Below are 16,427 nucleotides of genomic sequence, written 5' to 3'. Positions count from 1 at the left end.
ATCCCTTAGATCATTTTTCTAAAGGGCATTTTAAAAAATTCATCTGTTGTACTCATTCTTTGCTACATAATTTGCAAAGTTTTCTCCTAGTCCTCAGCTTGTCTTTAACATTGGGGTATCTTATTGTACGGTTCCTTTTTTACTATTTGGATGACGTTTATTCACTGACCTAATTAAAATGTTCAGCCTTTTTTTTGCATGAGTATTTTCTGTGACTTATTTAAGATCTCTGTTTATTTGGGATCATAATATTTTCTTATACTTTTTTTTTTTTTTTGAGACGGAGTTTCGCTCTGTCGCCCAGGCTGGAGTGCAGTGGCGCGATCTCAGCTCACTGCAAGCTCCGCCTCCCGGGTTCAAGCCATTCTCCTGCCTCAGCCTCCTGAGTAGCTGGGACCACAGGCGCCTGCCACCGCGCCCGGCTAATTTTTTTTTGTATTTTTAGTAGAGACGGGGTTTCACCGTGGTCTCGATCTCCTGACCTTGTGATTTGCCCGCCTCGGCCTCCCAAAGTGCTGGGATTACAGGCGTGAGCCACTGCGCCCGGCCTTCTTATACATTTTAAGCTAACAATTTTTAATTTTTATATGAGGGGCTAGGTTTTTAATTCATCTATAGTATAATTTTGTATACCACATAAGGTAGCTACTTAGTTTTATTTATTTTGTATATGTAGAGTTGATTCTCTCAATATCACTTATTTTTTTATTTTTATTTTTTTGGAGACAGAGTCTCAATCTGTTACCCGGGCTGGAGTGCAATGGCATGATCTCGGCTCACTGCAACCTCTGCCTCCCGGGCTCAAGCGATGATCCTGCCTCAGCCTCCTGAGTAACTGGGACTACAGGCGGCTGCCACCACACCAGACTAACTTTTGTATTTTTAGTAGAGGTGGGGTTTCACCATGTTGGCCAGGCTGGTCTTGAACTCCTGACCTCAGGTAATCCACCCACCTGGGTCTCCCAAAGTGCTGGGATTATAGGCATGAGCCACCACATCAGCCCAATACCATTTATTAAATAGTCCATATTCCCTCACTGATTCGAAACATTGCCTGCATCATATTCCATTTTTGTAGTATTGTTTCCAGATTTTTTTTCAGAATAATGTTTTATTGGCCTAATCCTATTCTAATATTACAACAAAATGGGACTAATTTCACTGCCCTGCAGCAAGAAAATGTGTGTGTGTGTGTGTGTGTGTGTGTGTGTGTTTACAATGTGCTTCTGTGTTATAACCTGCTATTTTTATTGAAAAACTGCAACAGGAGAATAGAGCGATTCTGGTAGTCACACAATGGAATACTACATAGCAATGAAAAGAAACCAAATCTTAGTATATCAACATGGATACATCTCCCAAGTAAAGCCTTGAGTGTGAAAAACAAATTGTGTTAAAATGTCATGGAGGGTGTCATTTATATAAGGTTCTAAAATCTGTAAGACCATATTTCACACAGTTTAGAAATATTTATGCAGGCCGGGCACAGTGGCTCATGCCTGTAATCCCAGCACTTTGGGAGGCTGAGGTGGGCGGATCACTTGAGAAGTTTGAGACCAGCATGGGCAACATGGTGAAACCCCGCCTCTACTAAAAATACAAAAGTTAGTCTTGTGTGGTGACAGGCGCCTGTAGTCCCAGCTACTCGGGAGGCTAAGGCAGGATCATCGCTTGAGTCTGGGAGGCGGAGGTTGCAGTGAGCTGAGATCATGCCATTGCACTCCAGCCTGGGCAACAGATTGAGACTCTGTCTCCAAAATTAGCTGGGTGTGGTGGCACACACCTGTAGTCCCAGCTAGTTGGGAGACTGAGGCCGGAGAATTGCTTAAACCCAGGAGGCAGAGGTTGCAGTGAGCCGAGATCATGCCCCTGCACTCCAGCCTGTGCAACAGAGTGAGAATCCGTCTCAAAAGAAAAAAAGAAAGAAAGAAATACGAAAAAAAAACCTAAAAGAAAATTCATGCAAATGAGAGAAACCAAAGTCAGAATTAGAGGTAGATTTACCACGAAGCATATGAAGCTTAAGCTCAGACCCCCTCACATACATGATCCCTTTCAAGGTCCTATACTTAAAATTGATTTTTTAATTTTTTTTTTTTTTTTTGAGAGTCTCACTCTGTCACCCCAGGCTGGAGAGCAGTGACACAATCTCAGCTCACTGCAACCTCTGCCTCCCAAGTTCAAACAATTCTCCTGCCTCAGCCTCCCAAGCAGCTGGGACTACAGGCATGCACCACCACACCCGGCTAATTTTTTCATATTTCTTTTTTAGTAGAGATGGGGTTACACCATGTTGGTCAGGATGGTCTCAATCTCTTGACCTTCTGATCCACCCGCCTCGGCCTTCCAAAGTGCTAGGATTAGAAGTGTGAGCCACCACGCCCAGCCTTTGATTTCTTAATTTTGAACTATTTCTTTTTTTCTTAAAAAAAAAAAAAAAGGCTCTCCTCTTGAAAACTGTAATAGTTTCAGGCCTATCTGTAGGTGGGGGATGGGGAGGAGAGGGGAGGGAAATAGGGAAGAGAAGCAGAGAAGAAAACAGAGCCTATTCCAAAAGACTGAGAGTTTCTCAATACCATAGTGTTATTGGCCAGCTCTTGGGCACCTGTGCCTGGAACTTATGTTTATTGGAAACCAGAGGGTAGGATCGCGGTTTTACTGGACTGGATTTGCACTTCAGTACCTTGCACAGTGCCAGGTCTAGAGGAGCTGGAACAGAAGCCATCTGATAGTGATCAGTTCCCAGGAATGCCACCGGCTGCCATACTGCACACCTCAACCAATTCTTCCAGCCCTACTGGGCCTTTACACTATCACAGAGCCCACAAAACCCAATGCTTCTCTAGAGACGTTGTCCAGGCCAAAAGCTGAATGCTTTGGGGTTAGATCAAGGAGAAACTAAGGCACTCAGGAGCCCCAAATTTGCTTCAGTTCTTTAACATTCCAGACTTAGTCTCAATTTCTTTTACTGAAAGTTCATACCGTTAAAAAAATCAACTGAAACAAAATAAATAAATGACAGTATTCCAACAACAGTCACAGAAATACATACCACGAACATTGTTCCATTAAATATTCCTCCATGACATTTTTAATACTGCATTGTACTACAGTTTATGGACATGGCAATATTTATGGAACCCACCAATATTCTTAGACATTTAGATTGGTTCCAATTTCTACTCATTAAAAGCGATGCTGTACAAATATTCTTATAGCTAAACCCTGACACACAGCCCTAATTATTTCTTTGGAAAAACATTTCCCGTAAGTGGACTTTATTTGTGAAAGAGTCTGAATGTTTTCCATTTCTGAGCTATGTTGCCAAATGTACCTCCAAAAAGATTGCGTCAATTCACACATACACATCAGGACATGACAGCGTCTGCTTCCTCAAACTGAAGCCAATACTAGATGCTTATATTAAACAAAAATACATTGTCCATTGTAGAGACCGAAGATAGTCTCTCATAGCTTTAATGTGTTCAGTAACAAGGCTGAATTCAGTAACAAGGCTGAATTGCTGTATGTTCACTGAACATTTGTATTTCTTTTTATTTATTATTATTATTTTTTTTTTGAGATGCAGTCTCGCTCTGTCGCCCAGGCTGGCGTGCAGTGTGCAGTGTGCAGTGGCACAACCCCAGATGACTGCAACCTCCACCTCCCAGGCTCAAGCGATTCTCATGCCTCAGCTTCCCTAGTAGCTGGGATTACAGGCAAGCACCACAACGCCTGGCTAATTTTTGTATTTTGGGTAGAGATGGGGTTTCACCATGTTGGCCAGGCTGGTCTCAAACTCCTGGCCTCAAGTGATCCACCCGCCTGGGCCTCCCAAAGTGCTGGGATTACAGGCAACATTTGTATTTCTTCTTGATTGATTTGCTGTATACCTGGTTTGTTCTGTCTTCTATTGAGGCATTCCTCTTTCTCTTATGGTTAGTAAGAGCCTCTTACCTATTATACTAACCCTTTTCTGTGTATGTTGGTAATATTAATATTTTCCTTTCTACTTTGCTGGTTGACTTCACATTTACTGTGTTTTTTAGATACAGACATTTTTAGTTAAAAAATCAATGTTTTTCATTTCAGATTCTGTCTTCAGTGGTTTTTGTTTGTTTGTTTGTTTTTTTAGTGCCTTTTCCCCAAAGATTACATAAATGTTCATCTGTGCTTTTCCTCAATATTTCCATGGTTATTTTTGAAATTTATTCTAGTCTAAAGGCTAAGGTGGGCCTCTACCTCTTTTTTTAATCCAAAGACTTCACCATTTCATAAATAAGTCATCTTTTTTCTTAGTGATTTTAAATGGGACTTTTTTTTTCTTCTGAGACAAGATTTTGCTCTGTTGCCCAGGCTGGAGTCAGCAGCGTAGTCACTGCTCACGGCAGCTTTGACTTCCCAGGTGCAAGCAATCCTCTTCTACCTTAGTCTCCCAAGTAGCTGGAACTACAGGCACATGTCAACACACCTGGCTAATTCTTGAAATTTTTGTAGAGATGGAGTTTTCCTGTGTTGCCCAAGCTGATCTCAAACTCATGAGCTCAAGCAATCCTCCTGCCTTGGCTTCCCAAGGTGCTAAGATTATAGGCATGAGCCACCACGCCCAGCAGAGACTTTCAATTTTATGCTGCACTGAGTCTGTTTGTGGGCTTTCCTCTTCCGTTTTAATTGATGTGTATTATTTTGCCAGCATTATGTTAATTATTGGAATGATGGTACATATCGTTTCTAATATTATGGAAAGTCCCCATTGTTTCTTTTCTGGTTTTTTTTTTTTTTTTTTTTTTTGGTTTCTACATTAGTTTGGTTGTACCTGCGTGTTCATTCTTCCAGAATCATTCTAGCAATTCTACTTTTTTTCTTTACTTGTAATATTATGAACATTTTTCATATAATTAATATTTTTTCTTTTAGTCAGGGGTGGTGGTGCATACCTGCAGTCCCAGCTACTCTGGATGCTGAGACGGGAGGATCACTTGAGCCCAGGAGTTCAAGGCTGCAGTGAGCTGTGATGGAGCCACTACACTGCAGCCTGGGCAAGACAGCAAGACCCTGTCTCTAAAAGTAAATAAATACTTTTTTAAAAAACAAAAACAAGTTTAAAATTTTTTCTTAGACTCAAACGTGGTCAGGCCAAACGTGACCAGAAGATGACGGTTGGAGAAAAAAGTATAAGGAAATATGTACCAAACAGGTAAAATACTAATGGACTCTTGCCTTAGCCATTTTACAAACGGCCAGACCTGAAACTCCTCCGACGGATTCCAAAGCCCTACCACCCAAGGCACAAATTAAAACCTTCTAAGTGAAAGGCATGGATGAGATCTAATGAAAATATGGGTAAAGGCGAAAGAAAACACAGCATCTGAAATTAACAGCAACACAAAGACACATAAAATTAAAATGCCTGAAGGAACCTAGAAGAATCATTCATGGTTTTTGTTCACTTTTACTCATTTTTCACTTTTGAAAACAAGCAAAAGTTCTAAATGTTTCTAAGAAGCTACTGACATTTTTTTAGTATATCCTCTAAAATAAGTCTATGGTGTACAGAACTTGTATTTCAGAGAACTACAGAATACCAGATTCTTAGAGTTCATCTCCCTCACAGCATAGGAATCTCCCTGCAGCGGTTCTCCTGGGGGTGGCTGTCCCGTCTCTCCCTGGCTACTGCCTCAGGTGACCCCCTGACACTATGTCATTGAATTCTTTTTGTGTTTAAATAGCTCTAATTATTAGAAAGTTTTTGCTAGTTTAGAAAGTCAGATTCTTCATCCCAGGATCCCATCTCCACCTGCCCCTGACTTTAGCCCTGATTGTGCCTTTAGACTCATCAGAGGCTTTCACTGATTTGAGGGTGACTCTTATCTTCCCTGTTCGGTTTTTATCTTTCACGGTCTTATTGCTCCTGATTTCTTAAACTATTTTCTTAGGACATAGTTTTAGACCTCTCAACGCCCTGGTGTCTCCTCTGGAAACCTTGCAAAATAGCAAAAAACCTTGCAAACTCAGAAGTTTCCATCTGAGCTGTGGAGTACATTGAGAGACTCTCATTCCTTACTTTGCATTTTTTAAATGAATGCTTCTAAAGGTTACATTCCTCTCCGAGATGAAAGACTTGGACTTTAGCGATTATTTGGCCTTGTCAACAAAATAGCTTTCGCTTTTTTCACATAAACTAGAGACCAAATTTCATAGGTAAAAAATGAACTCCTGGCCAGGCGCAGTGGCTCACGCCTGTAATCCCAACACTTTGGGAGGCCGAGGCGGGTGGAACACTGAGGTGAGGAGTTTGAAATCAGCCGGGCAACATGGTGAAACCCCGTCTCTACTAACGATACAAAAAAATTAGCTGGGCCTGGTCATGGGTGCCTGTAATCCCAAATCCTAGCTACGTTTTTTATTTTTTTTATTTTTTTGAGACGGAGTCTGGTTCTGTTGCCCATGCTGGAGTGCAGTGAGTGACATGATCGCAGCTCACTGCAACCTCTACCTCCCGGGCTCAAGTGATTCTCCTGCCTCAGCCTCCAGAGTAGCTGACATTGTAATGTCACTTGTCACCATGCCTGGCTAATTTTTGTATTTCCAGTAGAGGCGAGGTTTCACCATGATGGTGGTGGGAAGCCTACCTCGGCTTCCCAAAATGCTGGGATTATAGGCGTGAGCCACGGGTTTCAGTGGGAGAAGTCTTCAAAGCCAAGGATAGAAAAGGAAAGCCCCTTCCACGTAAAAGTGAAGAATCCGGATTGTGCAATTATAAGTGCTGTGAAAGTTTCCATGCCTAGGGAAGGCGGGTGGCTGGCTGCCCATCAAGAAGAAACCCATGGATGTGTCACTCTTAGGGTGTCTTGTTCCAGCCACCAGTCTCTGCACTGGCAGACAGCATGTGATAATCGTGCCTCAGTCACTTGTCAGTTTTGCTTCCTGTTTCTCAGGATTCACTGGGAGCTGTGAGAGCTTAAACTGCTTGAATTTCTGTCTTGTGTATGCCAATGTGCATGCTCAGTCATGCAAATTGGAAATTAACACTCAAGACCCCAGTTACTCTGTGCCTAGTATCCTCGGGTCCTGGAGAACTTTTGCCAGGGCCCTCCTGGCAGCTTCTCCCTAGTCCACAGCACAGACAGCCTGACCCCCGGGTGCTCCTCCCTACCCCACAAAGCAGTTGCTGTCGGCATCTAGGCTGATTGTGCACGTGGGCAGGAGGCTGTGGTGAGTCCACCATTAGACCTAGAGGCCTGAGTAGACCACAGCAGAGGTGGCAGATTAAGAAACTGCCAATTGCAGCCTCCCTAGCTGCATCTGATCTGTCCTCTCCTGCTACCTCCAGATTGGAAAGATCAGGAATATTAGCAAATCAGCCCTGCTTGAAATCCAGAAAGAGGCTTACTTACAGAGCTATGCATCTCAATTTCATTGTTATTGTTGTTGTTACCCTCAATCGCTGGCATAGATCACAGAGAGCTGTGTTAGGAACTAAACCTTGGCTTTGATGGGAGGGAGGAGGGGGTGGGGGTGGGTGGAAGCTCATGGAGCTTCCATTGGCAGGAGAGGAGCATGGGAATCCTAAGAGTGCCAGGATCTTCCCCAGCCACATTGAAGTCTCTTCAACACATTCATTGTCATTGGGCCGAACCGCCTTCACCTTTTGGGGAGGCTTTGTTTTCTATAATCTCTCTTTTAGAATGTAAAAACCATTTTGGCATTGATTGCCTATATCTCCTTACACTGCTTTTTTCCTGGTAAATTCAGTCACAGAAGAAATATAAAATGGCCTGCTTTGTCTTTTGCCCACAAATAAGGCAGCAAAAAGGTGTTGGAGAGGTGCTTTCTGTCTCTTTCTTTGGTTCATCCAGCTGGAAGGAAGGTCTCCTTTTGCAAAGTGTACAGTGGAGCACAAGACCAAGGTTATAAAAATAGATGGGTGAGGTGGGAAGGGTGTCAGCACCCTGCATCCTGCCTGGGACCCAGGCTCAGCTGGGTGGGCCTCAGCCCATGACTCTCCCATGAAAATATGTGACTAGGGAGAAGACATCTGCTCTGGGCATCTTACCTCTCCTTCCTCTATGAACTCCAGGAAGCCCTGGGCAGGGAGCAGAGTTGGGAACCAGTCACAGTCCAAGCTCCCTTCCCTTCCCAGCTTAGCCTCTTCTATGGTTTGAGAGCACTGCTGAGCAGTTACCTTACTGTTAGGTAACTTTTCACCTGTACCTGTCTCACCTCTCAAAACTCAGCTGCATCTCTCATGGCTCACCCTGTGGCTCAAGATGAAAAACAACCATTCTTGAATGAATGAATGAATGAATGCATCTATCCTGCTCACTCCACAAGTTCCTTAGGAGCAGCTGGGCCCTTAAGGGATGTTTCCCCAGTCTAATTGAAACTAGCAAAGCTTTTTCGAATGCTGCAGTAGAGTTGGATATGTCTTTCTACTCTACTCTGAATCTTTACACCCTGGATTGGAATATCCCTGCAAAAGGGATTCAGAAACTATCCAGTGGTACAATATGTCTCCCTTCCTTTTTTTTATATTTTAACATTTTAGCATGGAAAATTGCAGCCAAATACAGAAGAAAAGTGAGCCTCCATATATTCACCACTTGGTTCCAACAAACTCAACTCGTGGCTGATTAGGTATCCCTAGTACTTCATTCATTCATTACTGCTCCCCCCAAAAGAATTACTTTGAAGCAAACAAAACAGGTCATGTCATTTTATCCTTAAATCTACAGTGTGCATCTCCAAAAGATAGTAACTTTAGTTTTAAATCCTCCATGCCAGGATCTTTGAGACGAAGACTCGAAGCTGCTGAGCTCCTTTGAGATGACGGTCAGCCCTCTATACGACATCACTCCACAGGAACACCAAAATCTTGCTTCCCGCCTACCCATCCTACGGCTCCACTCCTTCCCTGATTTTCCAGTACCTTGCTCTCAGGGGCACTGGCTACTTAAGAGAGGTGTAAACTCTGAAGCCAGACTGATGTAGACAGAATCTGAGCTCCACCACTTCCTAGCTGTGTGACCTTGGGTAAGATGCTTCACCTCTCTGTGCTTCAGTGCCCTCATCTAAAAGCTAAGTTAATTAGTGCTTACTCATTGGGTTGCCATAGGATTAAAATACATTGAAATCATGTGAAGCAGTGGAACATCCAGACAATGGAAAATTATCTGGTGCCAAAACTAAATGAGCTATCGAGCCACGAAAAGGGATGTAAGAAACTGAAATGCATATAATTAGGTGAAAGAACCCAAACTAAAAAGGCTACATGCTGTATATCCCAACTGTATGACATTCCAAAAAAGGCAAAACTCTGAAGGCAAATGAAAAGATCAGTGGTTGTCAGGGGTTAGGAGGGAGGGAGGGATGAAGAGGTGAATCGGAGGATTTTTAAGGCCACTGAAACTACTCTGTGTGATACGACCATGGTGGGTACATGTTATGCGTTTGTCCAATCCCATTGAACATGCGCACCTCGGGTGAACTCTAATGTAAACCATGGATTCTGGGTAATAATGACGTGTTGATATAGGTTCACTGATTGTAACAAATGCACCATTCTGGAGGGGACTGTTGATAGTTTGGGAGGCTATGCCTGTGCAGGAGTTAGGGGTGAATAGGAACCCTGTGCTTTCTGCTCAATTTTGCTGTGAACCTAAAACTGCTCTAAAAAATCAAGTATATTTAAAATATAATAACATGAGACACGTGGAACAGCACCTGGCACATAGGAAGCACCATGTAAGTGGTTTTTAAAAGTATTATTCTTGCAGGCCGGGCGCGGTGGCTCATACCTGTAATCCCAGCACTTTGGGAGGCCGAGGCGGGTGGATCACGGGGTCAGGAGATCGACACCACCATCCTGGCTAACACGGTGAAACCCCATCTCTACCAAAAATACAAAAACTTAGCTGGGCATGGTGGCAGCCACCTGTAGTCCCAGCTGCTCGGGAGGCTGAAGCAGGAGAATAGCGTGAACCGGGGAGGCAGAGCTTGCAGTGAGCCGAGATCACACCACAGCACTCCAGCCTGGGCAACAGAGCGAGATTCCAACTCAAAAAAAAAAAAATATTATTTTTTGCTTAATATAAACACCATTTCTACCAATACCACTAAGTCTCTGAATTAAGTAACAAACAGTGATAACCCCTCACATGTGCAGAGTATGGTAGGTATTTCTCAAAGCACATTCATGCACAGTGTCAGGGACAGTCTGGTCATAATCTATGCATGCAGCAGCCCCAGGGGATTCAAAAGCAGGACAGGAGAAATGGAAAGATTTAGCTACAATGAGCCCTGTGTATGATGGGGGGAAATGAGAGCCAAACCAAAGGTCTAATGATAGGAGGTTGGTTGAATAAGACATGGCACATCTGTATGTTACTGTCATCATAATTAAGGCAAGAGAAAACTTAATGATATAAAAATTACTTTGGGAGGCCGAGGCAGGTGGATCGCCTGAGGTCAGGAGTTCGAGACCAGCCTGGCCAACATGGTGAAACCCCATCTCTACTGAAAATACAAAAATTAGCCAGGTGTGGTGACACATGCCTGTAATCCCAGCTACTCGGAGGGCTGAGGCAGGAGAATCTCTTTAACCCAGGAGACAGAGGTTGCAGTGAGCTGAGACTGTGCCAGTGCACTCCTGCCAGGGCAACAGAGTAAGACTCCATCTCAAAAAAAAAAAAAAAAAAAAAATTGTTCCTACTGAGTTACATGAAAAAGGAAAGTTACAAAAAAGTAAGTAAAGTATGAATCTACTGAGTTTTTTTCCTTTTGGTATATTATGCTTGTTAAAGAGACCAGAAAGATATGTATCAGAATAATATTCATATTTATTATTTCTCAATGAAGCAGTAAGGAGTCATTTTTCCTTTCTTCTTTGTGTCTGAATTTTCTATGTAATAACACATAATAAATATGTATTATTACTTTTAAAACAAAGAAAGGTTATTGTTTAAAAATGGAACACAATTGTATATGCAATGTGATTCAGTTACATAAAAGATATATAAAACAGGAAAATGTTCAATGGAGAAATGTGAGTGATGTTTTTCTTTATGTTTTTCAGGTTTTTACAAATGTGCTGCCCTGAGATCCATAAGTTGTTTTTATGAAGATGGATCAGATAGGGAAACTGAGGCATGGTAGGTGGACAGGAAGGCTTTTGGCTCCAAACACACACCTCTGCCTGTCCTGCCCTGCAAGAACCTGAGCAGGTGTGGTCGATCATCCCCAGAGATGCCCTGCCTCCAGGTTCATTGCTGACTGTGGCTTAAAGCTCAAGGCGGTGACCAGCACGTAACAACACAATCTGCTTCTGCAGACTGCCAGTCAGCTGCATCTCCTGACTCCAGAGGCCAGCTGTTAGGGAGGAGCCCCAGAGGTAGACGTGTTCTTAAGCGATAGCAGCCCACCCAGGCCAAACCTTTTGGGCCTCCCTGATCTACTTCCCTGACAAGGGTGTCTGGAACAAAATAAAACAGAAGCAAAAACAGAAGTGAGTGAGGAAAGCAAGGGAAACAAGAGAATGAGAGAAAAATATTTTCTAGATAAAGCAGTTGGATTTGATGGGTGAGTCAGGAGACCAGCAGTAGGGAGGGTGGGTGGTCCAATGGGCAGAACTATGGCTAGGAAGTCAAAAGTCAAGAGTCCCTGTTTCACCCACGGACCATGGCTGTAGGATCCAAGGCATGACCCTTTCCCAGAGCAGTGCCCCTTTAAGAGAGGAAAATGTGATCAAAAGGGCAAGAAGGGTCCCTTGCTCCTGAAGGGGGAACTGCTGGCCTGTCTGCCTGATAGCCACTGGAGGGAGGCCGTGGTTAAGCCTTCCCACTGACGCCCACTGGGACGCGATGGCAGGGCAGTTGGCGCTCTTGTCAACTTGCTGCTTCCAGATCTTCAGGTGAGGAAATAGCCCCCGTATCAGCGCCACAGATCAAGGCTTCAGGCTGGACCAGCAGCCCCCATCCTGTCTCTGTGTATGAGAACAGAGCCAGGCTTGGACTTGGGTACAGTTGACTGTGAATAGCTCGATGACCCATGACTGGCCCATCTACAGACCCACACAGCACAGGACAGGTACAGACCTGTGTCCACTGACCTCGGAGCAAAATGGACTTTGGAGATCTTTGTTTTTCCTAGGTGGAATAGAACCAAAAAAAGTATCAGTTGTTTATTGCCATGGAAATTTTACATACAACCCTGGCAGCTCTAAACATTTCCCAAGTTGGTTTGAAGGTCGTTTCTTACCCTTTGGACTCAGGAAATCTCTAGCAGTGATTTCGAGATGAGAATACGGAATGAGAGCAACACTGAAAATTTGGAGAGTAGGAAAGAATAATTCACTCCTATTGCCTATCTTCCTGATTTTGGTAGGTTGCCATTAAAATCCCACCAAACCCTGCCACTGGCATCCGTTGGGCTTTGTGGATTGATTCAGACTTAAGGTGTGCCCCTCTAGGCCTAGCACTGGAGGTGGAGACAGCAGAAGAATAAAAGTTGGTCTTGGAGTCCCCAAATTTAGAGGGAGTAACCAGAAGTGGTAAGGTGACAGATTCTAAACCAAATTATGTGATACAGATCATGAATAGTATGCTTATTCCAAATTAGCAGCAACCCCCCAAAAAACAGGTAAACTGAATCCTAAAATGCACCCCGTCTGTTCACACTGGCCTAGGCTAATAATAAATGTTCTGCAGGAGCGGTCTTCAGTCTAAGAACACAGGAACCATAGGGTGGCCACCCCGTACCATGCCTGGGCATTCTGGGAGTACACTAATGTCAACCTATAGGCAATAGTACCTGGGCCTTTTAAAAATGTATCTGGCAGTATTTACATATGTCTTACACAGAGGATAATACGGAGAAGATATTTACTAGGACCCAAAATTAACTCCAGTGGCATCCAAGCTGCTTCTAGCAGGGTACAACTGCAGGCTGCAGATTAACCCAAGGATCCACCCCTAATTTGCAGAGTGTATTCTCTTAATTGACTTAAGGTTTCTTTCTCACGTTTTCTACTCCCCCATTACTGGTGTCTGCAACTATTCTTCCAATTCCAAGTCAGTGTTACTCAACTAACACTCATTAATAATTTATATTCTACGTTTTATATTTACATTTGTATTTTGCATATGTTGTCGTTCCAGAGGTGTAGCAGCGGATACTTCTTTTTGTTTTTTGAGACAGGGTCTCACTCTGTCACCTACATTAGAGTGCAGTGGCGCAATCATGGCTCACTGCAACCTCCACCTCCCGAACTCAAGTGATTCTCCCACCTCAGCCTCCCAAGTAGCTGAGACTATATGTGCTTGCCACCATACCTAATTTTTTAAAAATCTGTTGTAGAGACAGAGTCTCACTCTGTTGCCCAGGCTGGTCTTGAACTCCTGGACTCAAGTGATCCTCCCGCCTCATCCTCCCAAAGTTCTGGGATTATAGGCATGAGCCACCTCGGCCGGCCAAGATACTTCTTTAAGTCTCAGCATGGTGCCTCAGCAAAGCTCAGTGGTCCTGTCATCAGCAAAAGAAGGGTAAACACCATTCTCAGGACCCACTGATTGTGCTCCACCTTTTAACCAACTGTTAAATGAAGTCTGGCGCAAACTTTCACAGGCATATTGGAAAGCAGATGGATCAATACCTAGTGATAGCCATGACTTGCCCCTGAGCCTGTGTCAATTAGATTTTTGGAATACATTGTTCAAACCCATGTTCATGGGCACAAAGTTTACAATCAAAACAGTCATTATTATGAAGAGTAATTTGTGTAGTCAGTGGTAATTTCAACAAAATAATATGTATAATAAACATTGTCTTCAAGAACAAAAATTACCCAAAAAGCACAAATACATTCGAGAAATATTTTGAGGCTGAAACCCACATGCTAACTCTTTTTGGGAGAAGAATAATGAGAAAAACTTTCTTTTCATCTACACACTAGGTCCCATAGCTAATAGTTGATATGTTTGCCTTGTTACAAAATTTAGAATGATAAGCGATATATATATAATGCATATGAAGTCGATATATTATGTGCCCAAAAGATATATATATTTCTACGTATACATCTCTACTCAAGACAGAAATATATGACTGAATAATTCTTCAACAGAATGGAACTGAACACAAAGGTGATACCAATTAATATATGAATTTTTTCCACTTTGTTAAGAATATTAGTGTTTGTTGCATGCATTAAAGTATATTTCCTTCACTGATACAGTGAATATTAGTAGATGTCTGGTATAGAGATTTTAAATTTCTTACTTTCAAATACTGTACATGAAAAAACTTTTACATCTCCAATAAAAATTAGGCTTGCAGACCAGGCAAGGTGGTTCATGCCTGTAATTCCAGAACTTTGGGAGGCCTGAGGTCACGAGTTCAAGACCAGCTTGGCCAACATGGTGAAACCCCATCTCTACTAAAAATACAAAAAATTGGCCGGGCGTTGGTGCGCACCTGTAGTCCCAGGCACTCGGAAGGCTGAGGCAGGAGAATTGCTTGAACCCAGGAGGCAGAGATTGCAGTGAGCCAAAATCACACCACTGCCCTCCAGCCTGGGTGGCAGAGGGAGATTCTGTCTCAACAAAACAAAACAAAACAAAACAAAACAAAAAAGAAAATTAGTCTTGCAAAGCCTGACCTAATATAGCTTTGGCTTTAATAAGTAAAAAGATACATTTTAATTCAAACACCCAAGTGCCAGCCTAAGAGCAATCATGGCTTCTGCTTACAGTGAATTACTGCAGTTATTTTCATATAAAAGGATACATTTAAGTGCTTTAAATAGTTTAAACCCCTGGGGAGGTAAATAGTACTTATATTGGTTTCTTATGGCTACCCTAACAAATGAGTACAAATTGGGGGTTTAAAATAACAAACTGATTCTCTTACTGGCGTTCTGGAGGCCGGAAGTCTGAAATCAGTTTCACTGAACTGAAATCAACCACCCACATGATTGCTTCCTGGGACTTCAGGGGAGACTGTTTCATTTTCCTCCTAGTTCCTGGAGCCGCCTGGACTCCAGCCCCACCTGCCATCACTGCAACCTCTTACTTTCATTCTCACACCTCTTACTTCCTCCTTCACCTTCTTGCCTCCCTCTTACAAAGACCCTTGTGATTACTTTTAGAACCTACCCAAATAATCCAGGATAGTCCCCCATCTCAAGATTTTTAATTTAGTCACACCTGCAAGTCCTTATTGCCATATAAACTAACAGCCACAGGTTCCAGGGATTAGCATGAGACCATCTTTGGAGGGAGGCATTATTCAGCCTGCCCCAGTGCTCATCTGATCTTATTTGCAGTGTGCACTGACAAAGGCCTTCTCTTAGAGATAGCACAAAGATAAACTTCAGAGTGGGGAGCCCTGGTCGTGAAGAAGGTGCTGGATGGACGGTGAGGAAGCCGGAGTTCGAGTCCTGCTTTTCCATGGCTGCAGGGTGTAGTGGTTAAGAATACATGGACCCGTTTTGAAATCCCCGATCTGACTTATTAACTGAGTGACCTTGGGCAAGTTGCTTTCTTCATCTGTGGAGTAATAAAACCTCCCAGGCGGGGCTGTCCCTGAGATTATAAATGCGTTACTCTATGCAAAATACCTGGCACAGTAAGTGTTTTAAGAAATGACTGCCCTTCCCACCCCACCTCTCAGGTATGAAGTCATGCTTGTCAGCTTTTTTTTTTTCCGAGACGGAGTCTCGCTCTGTCGCCCAGGCTGGAGTGCAGTGGCGGTGCCATCTCAGCTCGCTGTAAGCTCCGCCTCCCAGGTTCATGCCATTCTCCTGCCTCAGCCTCCCGAGTAGCTGGGACTACAGGTGTCCACCACCACACTTGGCTAATTTTTTGTATCTTTAGTAGAGACAGGGTTTCACCATGTTAGCCAGGATGGTCTCAATCTCCTGACCTTGTGATCCTCCCGCTTTGGCCTCCCAAAGTGCTGGGATTACAGGCGTGAGCCACTGTGCCTGGCTGTCAACTTTTTTCTAACTTTCTAAAAGCTGACAGCATTTCACCCATACAAATTTATGCCATTATAAGAGACAAGGTGCATGTAGCCTGCTCTCCTATTGTTTCTGTCCTAAGCTGGGAGGAGAACAGGGTTTTGAGTGTATAAAGCCCTAGGTCTACCAGATCGTTAGCTGGAGTGGAGAGTGAAAGTTCATGTAGAGAATGGCTTTGTGTATAAAGGGATCAAAGAGGGAAAAGAAGATGAAAGAAAAGAGATAATATGGGATCATGGGACTTAGGAAGACAGGAAGGATCATTTGAGTTCACCTCTATCACCTGGGTATCATACTGTGTTGGGAGTTGGTTCCTGCCAGTGGGTTCATGGTCTCACTGACTTCAAGAATGGAGCCACGGACCTTCATGGTGAGTGTTACAGCTTTTAAAGTTGGCACAGACCCAAGAGTG

The sequence above is a fragment of the Rhinopithecus roxellana genome, chromosome 9 (genome assembly GCF_007565055.1).
Source record: "Rhinopithecus roxellana isolate Shanxi Qingling chromosome 9, ASM756505v1, whole genome shotgun sequence".
Classification (NCBI taxonomy): domain Eukaryota; kingdom Metazoa; phylum Chordata; class Mammalia; order Primates; family Cercopithecidae; genus Rhinopithecus; species Rhinopithecus roxellana.
The sequence above is the reverse complement of the archived record's forward strand: the minus strand, read 5'-3'. Positions refer to the sequence as shown.